A 9,742-nucleotide genomic window follows, 5' to 3' on the forward strand; every position below is an offset into this window, starting at 1 on the left:
ATGCTTATGGACAAAATGTAATCTAGAGGCTGCATTTGTCTGACTGCTGGCGGAAAGTCACTCTGAAAGCTGGAGGGAGGTTCATGTGGACAGTATGACTTCCAAACATGGTACTACAAGGGGAGCACCCTCAGGGGGCTGAAGGGGCATGCAGTCCAACCATCAATGTGTGAGCATTGCAGCAAGCAGAGGTGTGAAGGTAGCATGGCCACGTTCTTGGAAAACAATACTAGGGCCAACCAACCTGCATCTTCTGGTGAAGAGGACTCTATGCTTTGGGTATCAATACCTTCAGAATTCCAGAGTGAATTTGTGGCTCGATCCACAAGGATGGAGGAATAATACCGAACTCAAAACCTCTCCGTAATCCTGCTTTTCAGTCTGGTTTGGGAACGTATGTTTGGGATGTGCGATGAGTTACCAGAATGGAAAAGACTAGATTTTGCTTCCAAGTATATCAGGGCGGAGGCTGAGGGATGACCTTGTAGAGGGTTATAACATCATGAGGGACATCGATAGGGTAAATAGACAAGGTCTTTTTGCAGGGGTGGGAGAGTCCAGCACTAGAGGTTATAGGTTTAGGGTCAGAGGGGAAAGATTTAAAAGGGACCTAAGGGGCAATTTTTACATGCAAAGGGTGGTGCACATATGGAATGAACTGCCAGAGGTAGTGGTGGAGGCTGGAACAATTACAACATCTAAAAGGTATCTGGATGGGTATATGAGTGGGGAGAGTTTAGAAGGGTATGGGCCAAATGCTGGCAAATCAGACTAGATTAATTTACCATATTTGATCGGCATGGGTGAGTTGGACTGAAGGATCTGTTTCCATGCTGCACATCTCTATGACTCTATGACAAGCTATTGTTTTGTTTGGTAACTGTGGAATGTTGCAACCACTTGCACTGATTTCCTTTAAACTGATATCTCTTTCAATCTTGTCAAACATAACATTTATAAAAGAGTTTGGGTTTCATGGCTGAACATGCCAAGTTTTGGATTTTATCTGCTGCTCCAGATAAAATCCCCTGGATTTGTGAATCAGTGCAAATCACAAACATCCCAGATTAGCTGATACGATCCTGGGCTGTGAGGTGTTCTGACTGGTCTCATTAGCCTTGGGTTAAGGAAGGTGGCTGATAGAAATTGGCTGAGATTCCTGTTCATAGTCACTACAATGGGATCCCTTTTGAAAACCCCTTTGTGATAATTCAAATCACAGAGATGTTATTACACACCTCTCGGGAGGACTTGAACCCAAACCTCTCTGTTCCAAGGCCAGGAACGCTACCACTGTGCTATAATAGGGACCAAGAAGCTTCTTGGGAACTTCAGGTGAAAGATTGAACTCAGCTGTGATGGTTCCCATAGTCAATTAGCCTGCCAATAACTCACTGTTCAGAGTTCAGGCATGAAAACTTGGTGATAAGACAGGTGCCTGCCCAAATCCTGATATGCCATACATCAGTAAAAGCTATCGTGCTCTGGAGTCCAGAATAGATGCTGGGTCTAAGTGAAAGAATTGTGAAGAATTGCATCATGCAATTCAATGGAATTAGTTGTTTGTTTTACGCATGCTTTAACACCATTGACCAGCAGGTGGTGCAGTATTATTGCTTCTTCAATACAGCGACTGCCTCTGCTCTTCCATTAATATTGCAGTCGAGATTTTCACAATCTGTTCTTCACCAGATGTGGGTTAAACAACAGTCGATGCTCTTTAAGGCAATCCAGACAGATTATAAACTGTAGAAGAATGATTACCTGCACCCTGTCTGGTCTCTACAGAGCACACAATTCTCTAATACAGTGCTGTTGAACAGGAGGGCTTCACAGATTGATGAATTGCTTACAACACCAGTAAACTAGATTTAGAAAATATCCTAAGCAAAATAAAATATCCCAATTCACTTCTCAGGTGCTTTATAAAACAGAATACGGCACTTAGAACAGAATCCCTACAGGGTGGAAACAGGCCATTTGGCACAACAAGCCCACACTGAGAAGCATCCTGCCCAGACCCCCTACTACTCTACATTTACCCTTGACTAATGCAGCTAACCTGCACATCCCTAAACACTATCGGTAACTTACATGACCAATTCACCTAACCTACACATCCTTGGATCACAGGAGGAAACCCACACAGACCATACAAACTCCACACAGACGGTTGCTCAAGGTTGGAATTGAACCAAGGTCCCTGGTGCTGTGAGGCAGCAGTGCTAACCACTGAGCCACCGTGCTGCCACTTAGCCACATAAATATAGACAAGAGGAACCAATAGCCCCCATCCACGTCATAAATGTTGCATGATTTTACAATAGAAAGTTATCCGATCAGATGGCCAACAGGGTGTTCAAAGAGATAGGTTTAAGGTGCATCTGAAAAGAGAAAGTGAGGTGGAGACGTGGACTGCTAATGAGAAGAGATGCAGAGCTTCGAGCCAAGGCAACTGAGTGCACTACCACGATGGTGGAGTGATTAAACTTGGGGGTACTCAGGAGACCACAACCTGACGAATCTTGGAGAGTCTGGAGGAGATTACAGATACAGGCAATGGCAAAACAACGCTGTGACTTTTAAAATCAAAAGGCTGTCAGACCAGGGACAACACAGTTTAATGGTGAAAGGGACTTGGGTTCAAACTAAGAGACGAGCAGCTGAAATTCGGATGATGTTGAGTTTGCAGAGTGTAGGAAGTGGGAGACTAGCCATGGCTGTGTTGGAATAGTCAAATTTCCAGGATATGTGGGCTTGGATGAGGCTTTCACAGCTGTTCAGCTTAAGACAGAAATCAAATTACAGAGGATGGAATGGATGGAATTTTGCTGGCTTTGAACTTGTGGATATTCAACTTAGCTCCAAGAAACAAAGGCTGTCAGTCTGTCAGTTCAAACCACAGGGAGTCTGGAAGAGACTGAGAATGAATACCCACGTTTGAGGTATACATTCCATGTAGCCATGCCACTTCAAATCAACGTGAATGTGTACACGTAAAATTATTAAGACCTTACCTTGTGCCAGGTGTAATTGCCTAACTTCATGTGCTCATGGTTACTGACCTCAGCTCGCATCGATTTTGGTGCACTTTAATGGAGGAACCTCCAGACCTGCAATTCCCTTCAGGCTATTGCTAAACATCACACCTTCTCCTCAAGTAAACACCATGAAGGATTCCTGAGGGAGCTATTACGTATGTGAAATAATATTTTAAATTGGGTTTACACTGAAAGCCATTGGCCCTAAAATCCCATCTCAGGGATTTGTTCCAATGTCCCAGAGAAACAGGAAGTGGGGGGTTGGATTACAATGGCTGCAGTCTCACAGAGAGCTAAGCAATGTGGACTATAACGAGATGGGTGGCAGAATCAGTGACAAGTCCACCAAGGACCATCTCAATAACATGAGCATCTTACACCACCTTTGATGCTTTTCACCAGCAATGTGGTGGGATTCTCAATAGGCAGCTGGTTTTTTGGGGGATTAGTGCTCCTTAAATGCCTGGACAGCATCACAACCCTCTCATTAAAATCCACGCTGCCATGTCACCAAGTACGCTCAACCTCAAGGAAACTTGACAAAAAGAAGCCAGAGAAGGATTCAGCTCACCACTAGGCCTGAATGATCGCCATGTTGGGCAGTGACACAGATGGTGACCTCAGATTGACACCCCCTACCCCACCCCCACCAGAGGCTGGTGTCATGACCTCCTCTGGGATTGAGGACAACTCCGCGTTGTATTGTCCCATCAACACAAGTCCCAGTCAGATGATCGCGGTGCCATCTTCCAGAAACATCCTTAACAGAGGAGGGCAGCTTCATAATGCCAGAGGTTGCTCAGGTGCACACTGGGATTTCAAAGATGGCGTGGGCACAAGGGATGCCAGTATTGACACCCGAGTGGTGAGTTATTCTGAGAACAGTGTGTGAGGAGATGGGATGCAGAAGATTGAGGGACCAGCTCATGGTGGGGGGGGGGGGGTTCAAAATCATGAAGTGGAATAAATTGGGGAAGGCTGCCTCCTGTACAGGGAAGTCAGTAATTACATGGGAGACAAGAATTCTTTATAACACAGCAAAGTGCTAATGACCTGGAATTCAACGGCTGAAGCAAATTCAGTGGCAATGTTCAAAATCAGTTGGGTGTCAGGGGCATGGCCGAGGGAGATAACTCGCACAAAACGTTAGTACAGTCCTGCAGGATTTTATGCACAGCTTTTCCTTTCAGAGGCTTGGGAGAAGGAGGAGGAGGAGGTGGGAGCATTTTAACCAGCTGTGTTTTGCCATCCTGTCTATGGGAGGCGAGCTGTGGTAAACCCTGTGTGTGTCATTCCTGGGTGGTATGGATGGATGGGCAGTGATGCTGGCACATCGTCAGAAGCTGACAGGTTAGGCTTGGCACTCTGCATCGGCTTTCCCACTGGTGCCATTGGTCCCTTATAGACATGGAAACAGTCCAGATTTCAGAGAGTGTCAGCTCGTTGAAAGGGCTTGAACACTCACAAAGGAATCTGAGGTTGGAACGATGTGATGGATAGAAACACATAGGGTGAGGTAGACCTGGAGCATGGTGAATGGGATCCCCAGTGGAAAACTGTGGCACTGCAAATGCACAGCCGGTCTGGCAGCATCTGAAGAGCAAGAGAATCAATGTTTCGGGCATAAGGCCTTCATCAGGAATGAGAGGTGGCCCAAGGGGACTGAGAGATAAATGGGAGGGGGGATGGGGCTGGGGCTGGGGGGGAAGGTAGCTGGGAATGCAATAGGTTGAAGCAGATGGAAAGTGATGGTGACATGTTGGAAAGGCGGGTGGAGAGGATAGGTTGGAAGGAGTATGGACAGGGAGGATAGGTCAAGAGGGTGGTGCCGAGTTGGAGGGTTGGATCTGGGATCAGGTGAGGGGAAGGGAAATGAGGAAACTGGTGAAGTTGACATTGAAGCCGTGGGGTTGGAGGTCCCAAGGTGGAAGATGAGGCGTTCTTCCTCCAGGTAGTGGGTGGCTTGGATTTGGCAGTGGAGGAGGCCCAGGACTTGCGCATCCTTAAAAGAGTGGGGAGTGGAGTTGAAGTGGTCAGCCACAGGGCAGTGGGGATGTTTGGTGCATGTGTCACCCCCAGCACAGCGTACACTGTTACATTAATCAGATATAGCTGGAAATCGCATTGGTGATACTTGCTGGAAGGAGAGAGAGAGAGAGCTATTTCTACTGTACACAGCCATTACCCCGAGATGGAGTGGCAGGACTGCTTATGCCTGCCTCTCTGCTTCTTTCTCCTCTCTCTTTCTTTTACTCTCTTTTTTCTCGGCAGGAGCAGTTCCTTCCTGGAGTGTTGGTAATGGTGGGTTCATTTGCTGAAATGGTGGTGCCAGGAGGCAACAACAACGTAAGCCACAATGGCACACCCGCCCATTTCAATCCCCCTTCTTACTCCCACTCTGACATGACCTGCCTTGGCCTTCTCCATTGCCACAAATTGGAGGAACAACACCTCATCTTCTGCTTGGGCAGCCAACAGCCCGGAGGACTCAACATTGAGCTCTCCAATTTCAAATAACATCCCTTCCCTTCCACCAACTCCCTTCCCAACCCATCCCCTCTCCCTTCCATTACTCTCATTGACCCTTCCTTCTGACCACCAACCAGATTAATTCCTCGCATTGACCAACCAGGTTGTATCCTTTACCTGTCTTCACCTATCCCCACTTCACCACCCTGCCACTCCCACCCCCTTTATCTGCAGCTCCACCTACATCAACCTCCTGTCCTGAAAAAGGATTACACCTGAAAAGTTGACTTCTCCATCTCCAGATGCTGCCTGGCTTGCTGTGTTCTTCCAGCCTCCTATTTGTCTACAATGAGACAGTGGCTGCTTCGGGGCAGTGGATCCAGCATTGAGTCTGAACCCTGTTCAGGTTTTGGCAACTGCAGTGGTAACTGTGTGGCTAACATCGGCCCAGCATGGGACTCACGCTGCCATGACATCAGTGGATTCAAGATGGTGCCTAAGGATGGTGATGCAGTTCCTGTGACAGGGCTGTGGCTCCAGGCCATGGCTAGGCCCTGGAGGATTCCAGCAGTGACAGATTCCAGGTTTTTCCTAGAATCATATAATCCCTTCATTGTGGAAACAGGCCATTTGGCCCAACAAGCCCACACTGATCCTCTGAAGAGTCACCCATCCAGGCCTATTCACCTACCTTATTACTCTACATTTACCCCTGACTAATGCTGGGCAATTTTAACATGGCCAATTCACCTAACCTGCGCATCTTTGGATTGTGGGTGGAAATCCACACAGACACAGGGAGAATGTGCACAGACAGTTACCCGAGGCTGGAATTGAACCAGGTCCCTGGCGCTGTGAGGCAAGCAGCACTAACCACTGAGCCACCATTTCTGGTGGTGATTACTCATGGTGGAGGGCAAGGGAGTGACCTGACCATTTCTTTTATTTCTGCTTCTGTTTTTAATCCTGTCTTTTGTATACTAAGATGGCGGCAGAGAACGGCGACTTTGCACGCTTTTCATGGTACTCGGGTACACGCAAGAATACATTCTAAACCTATTCTGCACAGAAGGAATTGGGTCTGGCTGTGTCATTCCCAGAAACCTTTGTTACTCCCCCCAGCCCTACCCCACAGCAGAGCTACAAGCTACATTCCCAGGTCTAGGAGGAAGTTTTTTTTTAAAAAAAAAACAACCCTACAAATTTCAGCGTGAACGACAGCAGTGAGCAGCAATCGAAGGAACTGGTTTGGTTGCTTGTTTGGATCACATGTGGGAAACTGCAGAGATATTTGCTGCACTGGTTACAGATGAACAAGCAGTTGCATTGTTTGGGATTCACTGTCAGAGTCCAGCCTGCTTTCACGGTCACTGGACTCAAAACATTAACCTCTGTCTCTCTCTCTCTATCTCTCACTCTTTCTTTCTCTCTCTCTCACACACACACAAGATGTTAACAGACCGACTGAGTTTCTCCAAGCACTTTTTGTTTTTATCTCAGATCTTTTGACAGTTCTTGGTTTTATTTTGCTGCTTTTACATTAGCTGTTTATCAAGAATGGTTCCTGGTTTACATTCTACACAAACAACATAGGTTTTTAAAATCTTCCTGCGCTTCCTCTTAACTGAAGGCTGTGACTCTGTGTTCTGTACATTTTCCCTAACTGGGCAGCACCCCATCCAAGAGGCTTGTATTTAGTGTAATTCACGCAACTCCTCGAGTATGCTTCCCCCATTCAGATTACGCTGTGCACTGCAACTCCATTTACCCACTCTGCTATCATTCCTCTCACTTGCTATGCTGAATCGCATAGTGACTCAGTGGATAAAAACTTGTCAAGGCACCCATTCAGGAGTGAACATTCAGTTTTTCCACATTGGAAACCCTTAAGGGAAAACTGTAGGCCAGATGAAGTTAACTTCACCCTGATCTTCTGAGATGCAGGAACTGATTGAGAGATGCCACTAGTAGTGGTATCTGTGACCAGACTGCTTTACCGTGCTAGAATCTCTCTCTCTCATACGCACACACACATATGCAATTCCTTGCTTTAACCAATTCTACCCACAGCAGATTTGATGCAATGAGTACAAAGATTACTGTTGAACTGCTTCTGATATATCGGTGATGTATGAGAGGTTTTCCTGAGAAGCTGCTGCCAGGGAGTTAACAGCATCAGATTGCAGAAGCTTTCCAAAATCTTTGTCTTGGATCTCTGCAAAAGCAACATTCCAGGATAAAGCAAACGCAATGCTGGGGCCCGGATTGTTGCATAAGACCCAGCAATCTGAAATGTTAAGATTAGATCTTAACAACGTTATTGGAAAAATCGTTGTTGTTTGTTTAAACAAGCACTCTTGCCTCACTGTTTAGGAAAGTCTGTAGCACCACAAACAAGCAAAAGATTATCACAGCCATTCCTGGCTGAGCATGCAAACTCCTTGATTAGCCCAGGAGGACATTTCCAATGTAAGAGGTGTAGGTTTTCACAGGAATTATGGTACCTATGTGGGATTATTCTGCACGTTCCTGGGACTCTCAACATTTCCGAAGGTTGCTGCTTTGAAGCTGTTCAAGGGGGAGACCATGATACTTTCAAACCTGACGGACTTACGTAACTTATTCTCTCTTTCGCAGAACAAAAGATTTCACGTAGTGAACTTTATTAAAGACTCCTTAGCATCAGAGTCAGTCTGGACACATAATCCCATCAGAGAGAGAGTGGAACAGTTCGAAACCACATTGACACAAATGGTCACATCAGTGATGGTCAACCTCTTGGAACCAGAAGCTAAACAAAAAAAAAAAAAAAAATGCCCTTATCAACTCCAGTGAGTGAGTGAGTGAGTGAGTGATCAATATTCCAAACATCATAACACAATGGCTGTGTGGAAATGCTGTCGCTGCCCATTCTTGCAGGGTGCAATATCCCTGTATGCAAAAATAAATAAGAGGGTGGTACGGTGGCTCAGTGGTTGGCGCTGCTGCCTCACAGTGCCAGGGACCCGGTTTTGATTCTAGCCTCTGGCAACTGTCTGTGTGGAGTTTGCACATTCTCCCTATGTCTGTGTGGGTTTCCTCCAGGTACTCCAGTTTCCTCCCACAGTCCAAAGATGCGCCGGTCAGGTGAATCGGCCATGCTAAATTGCCCGTAGTGTTAGGTGGATTAGTCAGAGGGAAATGGGTCTGGGTGAATTACTCTTCGGAGGGTCGGTGTGGACTGGTTGGGCCGAAGGGCCTGTTTCCACAGTGTAATCAAATTGAAACCTCATCAAGCTTCCTGTTCTTGGCTCCTCCTCACTTCTCTCCTGCTTCAAAGCCTGGCTCTTTTACAGTTCTTTTCTAGGTTCTAATTCCCTCCCCACATTTCAGTTCTCTCCTTCACCTCTGAAACCATTGCTCTCCCACATCCTCTCCTTCCACATTTTGTGTGATGTTCCTCTTTTGGCTTTTGTCATTCTGGCTTCTGCTTCTCAAAAATCGCTCTTTCGACTCACAGACACCATAAGTGTCCAACAAGATTAAATCCCACTTTAAAAAAAGTCATGCCTCCCATGCAGACAGGTAGAAAGAGATTTGACCAGGGGCCGTCCCATTATTGGGTCTAGCAATGGCACCAAGACCAGGCAACAGCTTCACATCCTGCTGTGGCAGATGGTGGAATTTGAATTTTCTTTTAAAATCTGTAAATAATGAAATCTGTCATGAAACTATTGATAGTTGTTAGGAAAAACCCATCTGGTTTCCAGTCTACTAACATCCTGAAAAGGTAGTTAGAGATAAGCAACGGTCTAGCCAGTGACACCCACATCCCCTGAATGACAGGTCAAAATTCACCCGGCTGGAAGGTTTCAGAGCATCCACAGTTTGAAGGAGTTAGAATTGTAGAGTCCCCATCTGTGCTGCTTTCACACTATTCAGCCCATTGAGCGCACACCAACTAACCCCCCCCCCACCTTCCATCCCCAAAAAACATCTTACCCAGACTGACCTCCCTTACTCTATCAGTGTAACCCTGCACTTCCCATGGCTAATCCACCTAGCCTGCACATCTTTGGACCAAGGGAGGAAACCAGAGCACACCGGAGGAAACCCACGCAGATGTGGGGAGAATGTGAAAACTCTACACAGACAGACAGTCGCCCTAGAGTGGAATCAAACCCATGTCCCTTGTCCTGTGAAGCAGCAGTGCTAACCACTGAGCTGCTCCTTGTTGTGGTCAACTTGGCATA

This window comes from Hemiscyllium ocellatum, chromosome 17 (genome assembly GCF_020745735.1).
Source record: "Hemiscyllium ocellatum isolate sHemOce1 chromosome 17, sHemOce1.pat.X.cur, whole genome shotgun sequence".
NCBI lineage: Eukaryota > Metazoa > Chordata > Chondrichthyes > Orectolobiformes > Hemiscylliidae > Hemiscyllium > Hemiscyllium ocellatum.